Source organism: Pogoniulus pusillus, chromosome 2 (assembly GCF_015220805.1).
Source record: "Pogoniulus pusillus isolate bPogPus1 chromosome 2, bPogPus1.pri, whole genome shotgun sequence".
In the NCBI taxonomy this organism is placed as follows: Eukaryota; Metazoa; Chordata; class Aves; order Piciformes; family Lybiidae; genus Pogoniulus; species Pogoniulus pusillus.
The window spans coordinates 29,622,238-29,627,511 of NC_087265.1; positions in this window are offsets into that span (position 1 = coordinate 29,622,238).

Consider the following 5,274-nt stretch of genomic DNA (forward strand, 5'->3'; position numbering starts at 1 on the left):
TAGCAAAATAATCTCAAGAGAGAAGGCTTGCTGTGTTGTATTATTTGGCCATCCTGCTGCTAATGTAAGGCAGCATTATGTGTGCTATGTATTACCTGTCCATAGGTGCATGAGGAAAATGTATGGGGCAACTAGAAAACAACCAAAAAGAATCTGCAAATGCCAGAGAAGATGAAGGATTGATGGAGGAGATGCTGATGAGTCTTCAGTCTCTCTGTTCTAGGTTCTACTCTCACACCAACAGGACAGCAAGGCAAAGAAGCAGAGGTGGTTTAGATAAAGGGAGATAAGTTTAAGACCCGGCCTTATAGGTTAGCTTTACAGGAAAGGCTATGCACATCAGTGTGTCAGCAGAACAACCAATGCAGAGTCACATTTTCAGCAGCCCCTGACGTGTGCCCAAGTAAATGAATGTGTTCATGCTGCAGCATGCAACAGGAGAGGTGTCTCTTGTCTTCATGCCTTCCAGTTCAAAAACCCAATCCACAGAAGGAAGGCATGAAGCTGCTAGCAAGCTGGACTCTGCCTCCAGCTCAAATTCAGCTTGCTGCCACTGCCACATGGCCAAGTAATTTTGGAACATGTTCTCTGTCTCTGCTGGACCCTACCACCTCGCCTTAGGGCTGAGTTGCACTGTGCTGTGCCCAGAGCTGAAGGAGGTGTACAGATAACGATGAAGAGTACCTGTTCAAATGCAACCACTAAGTTATGACAAATCATTTGGGTTTCCATGGTACATGTCCGGGGAAGTTGAAGGAACTGAGAATGAAACAGCTGAACTGCTAACAAAAATAATGTATGCTTTTTAGTGATAAATTACAACTTCCACAGTGGAGGGCCTGGAAGGAGGCCAGGTCCATATCAATCCTTTCAAAAGGAACTAATGGTTCTCCCAGAACTCCCAGTCTCTCCCTGCACTACCAGGAAAAATAGCAGCAAAGATCCCTAGGGAAAGCTGTAGAGCCTCTTGATGAATATAATATGCGAAGGGTGAGCCAGCATGAATTTTGCCAGGGAAAAAGAACACCACTCTGTCCTGAATAATAAGAGTTTACTGAAAGGCAAAACAAAGTAATGCTTGAAGAAGAGGAGGAGATATCATGTGGACTCTCAAAGGAGCTTCGTCTTAAGTGGCCCAGAAGACTATTAACCCTTGGAGCATGAAACAGGAGCGCATGCTTTCAGTGCTCACTTTCAATTACCCACACCAGGGGACTACCAAGCATGTTTGCCTCTGGATTCCCCGCTTGCATAAATGCATAAACACACACGGGTGCCTGCCTCTCTGACACCTCTTCTCATCTCTGCCTGCTCACAGACTTTCCATCTGATACTGTTTTCATTGCTCCCCAGGAATAAAACCAGAGGAAAACTTGCCTGAAAGATTATCATCAACACCCAGCTTGCAGACAAACCCCCCCGCCCCATGAAACAAAATGGGGCTAAGCCCCTACAACTGCCATGTAGGGGTTCCTTCCTCTCCTGTTTAATTTCTGATTAGTCCTTTACTGCAGACTTTTTAACAGCCCTGCAGTACTTGGTGCTACACTGCTTATAAAATGCAAGGGGTATTGATCTCTTCAAGTTCATCCTTTTAAGTGGTTCCTATCAAGTGCCGGGAAGTCAACCAGTTTGAGCTGTGTAGCCCATCAACAAAACTCAGGATGAGACAATCAAGTCTACTCAGAAAATGGGGGGTTGTTTTTCCAGAGGGAACTCAAGTGCTTGTAATGTTGTTAACACATTATGTTTGCATGCACTTAAAAATCATTTTATAGCTGTACTGAGTGCCTCCAAACATTAAATATGTTTTATAAGTAGTTGGCTAACTACCTGGGTGTGCTGTAAATGCAGCTGTTCAGATTAACCCTTCCTAAAATTTTCTGCATGTGGCACAGCAGAGATTGACAGAAAACAGAGCCATGCCTTTACCCCAAACCCATGACTCTGAACTCTGTTGGCTTAAAATAAAGGTTTGCAGAGAGCTGAAAGAAGAGAGGGAAAATAAAGAAGAGATAATAAAAAAGAAGATGTCCTCCTATGAGATGGATTTAATTTTTTTGAATTACATTTTCCCCTCCTTCAAGTACTTCAGGATTTTTCTTTATCCCTACAGGATGGAATGAGATATTGGTGGGGATAGAAATGTAGACTGTGCCCCCCACTCCATGCTGTGGAGCAGGATATTCCAGTGGAACATATGGCAGGTTCCAGCAACAGTCTTTCTGCCTGCCCACACCCACCCTGAGCAGTGCTTCTTCAAGCATCAGATACCTGAGGTTGACAGTCCCCAGCCCTGATGTGAGGAAATCCCAAACCAGCTGACCACAACCACCCAAAAAACCTGAACATAGCCTTGTCAGTCCCTCTCTAGGCAATATTCCTTAAAACAAAGGCCATCAACTATTTCTGCTTTTTCCACTGTCAGATACAATAACTAACAATTTAGTTCATTTTTATGCTGCTGTAGGGACAAAAATGTTGCTGGGGTGAACATGTACTGGAAGCCAGGAAGGTGAGTTTGGGTAGGACAGTCATGGATGACTCCTGGTCATCAAAGCACACACTGAACGTAACACATCCACCTCTCACATCATTAAATGTTCCGCCTCTGCTCTACAGATGGCTGCAATGAGCTCTGTGCTCTTGGGATGAGGGCTCGCACTGTGCTGCTCAGCAGCCCTGCCATGCTGCTCCACTGCTGCTAAAGCCAATCCATAAATCAAAATGGGAGGACATATACCAGGACGGAGACACGACTGCAGAGGGATTGAGACTCAAGATCGATATTCATTTTACAAACCTCTTCAGAAGAGTTCCTTAATTAATTGTTGGAATTAAAGTCAAAATTGACCCCTCAGTTTGTTCCTGTGGTCTTTAAATCAATTTTCTTTTATTTACAAAGCATAATTTTAGGACTGGAAAAATGAAACAAATCTTTCTTCTCTATTAAGTATTAAAAAAATGAAAAGAAGTATTCACACTCTGTATATATGCTGAACAGGACTCACAGGACACGAAGCCAACATCTCTCACATTAATCTGTAGAAAGGGAAATATTTTCCCAATTAGAAGCCAATATGAAGAGTTTACCCAAATGGGCTTGCATCCCTATGTGCACACACTGCTCCCTCCTTCCTCCCCCGCAGCCAAAGCTGCTCTCCAAGGCCCCATTTCACGATTCGCTTACTCGCTGTAGCCAGCATGGCAGGGATGTCTGACTGCAACAAGCAGCAATATCTGCCTGTTGCTACAACCATGGCTCCAAACCATCCTTTGGTTTTCCTTTCTTTATCAAATTTTCAACAGCAGCAGAGCCCCATTACAGGTTAGCAAGTGCAAAGACTCCTTTATTTCATGGAGATGTATATCTGCCATAACTTCACAGACTCTTACTGAATTTATCTCATGCTGTGATCCACAAGGTAAGGAAGAGAGAAAATAGGATTCAAGAGATGAAGGCCTTTACTTGCTAGATTCCCAGTCTATGCAGACTGCAATTGCAAGCCTTATAATCCACGTGCTACCTTCTGCATCCTTTCCTGGATTTCCTTATATCCATTATTTTACCAACACTTTCCAAAGAGTTGCTAAAAATCCTGAACTGGGTAAAGTTGGGGGTTCTTCCTTATATCTAGCATGCTGATTGCACCCTCCCAACATGTTGCAGCTTGGGCTCTGCTTCTCCTTAGTATCAAATGATAGAACAAGGGGAAATAGTCTCAAATTGCACCATGGGAGGTAGAGACTGGATATTAGGAAAAATTTCATTACTGAAAGGGTGGTCAGGTATTGGAATAGGTTGCCCAGGGAGGTAGTGGAGTCACTGTCACTAGAGGTGTCCAAAAAATGTGTAGACATGGCACTTTGGGACGTGGTTTAATGGCCACGGTGGTGTTATATTGACAGCTGGACTCAATCTTGAGAGTCTTTACCAATCAAAACAGTTCTATGAGTCTATGACATGTTTCTGTGCTGGGGATGCTTTCTCATAGATGATGCCGTACCCTGCAGACTCAAGACTGAATTAAGGCATGTCATTGCATCCCAACCATAAGAGTTACCTGAAAGGCACTAACAAGGGTACCAGGATGTGTCTGTGGAGTGGTCATGACAGCAAAAGCATCCTCAGCTGGATTGACTATTGATGGCAACATGAGGCTTCACTTCTGATCCTCAGAACCACACAGGTGTATCGCAGGCTGTCTCCTCGTGTGTGGAGCAAATACCCAGGAGCCCTCTAGAACCTAGGACAAAAGGCATATAAGCACAAGTTAAAGCAATTTTCTCTGCAGGAGTGTAAGTTGGCAGAGAGATCATCATAAATCCATATCTCATGGATTTCAATGATACTATTCACAATCCATTTCACTAGTAGGACTTCCTTGCTACAATTAAGAAAATTGGTAAGTAAATAGACACATAATCCACTGGGTTGAATTTCCCAAGGCTGCAGTGGGGATGCTGGTTTGGCTCTAAGGTGCCTAGAGAAGCTAGCAGGTGGGACCAAGTCACCTCTCACCTGCCCAAACGCCACAAAGATGGGCAGTGAAAAATGGGCTGATACAACGTCCGCATTTTAACAGCATGCTCCTGTGCAATGTTTTCAATTGCTAGCTCTGCAAAGCACTCACAGATGAATACCATCTGGTGTGGTGATTTATTGCCCCTGAATTTCTCAAGTTTGGTTGGTTTTTTTTAAACTTTTCTCACCTTACCTTTTCCTTGTATTTTCTCTCCTCAAAAACATTTTCTATAGCAGAGCAGTTGAAAGAGGCATTTCCCTAATACACTATTTTATCCTAAGATAAACAGCAGCCTGTCACTAGCCAGACCAACAAACAACTGATGTATGGGATCTGCAGCTCCAGAGGCCTTCTGTTCATGTATGCTCTTCTCCTCCAATATTGTAAGAAGTGATCATAACAGGTCATATGGGAAAAAATAATATAAGATGATGGCATTAAATATTGTGTTTTAATGCACATGCACAGGGAGGAAAAATAACCCTGCCTCCCCCTGACTTTTGAGTGATTCATTTGGAAGAACACAGTAAACTTATTTTGTAACTTGGTTCGTTGTGACTTTCATTGTAATTGTAGTGTAGCTCTCCTAACTTTGCTTTATACTTTATTTCCAGCTCACATCTTACCTAAAATTATTTAAGTTAGAAGGGACTTTTAAAGGTCATCAAGTCCAACCCTCCTGCAATGAGCAAGGACACCTTTAACAAGATCAGGTTGCTGGAAGCTCCATCCAACCTGACCTGGAACA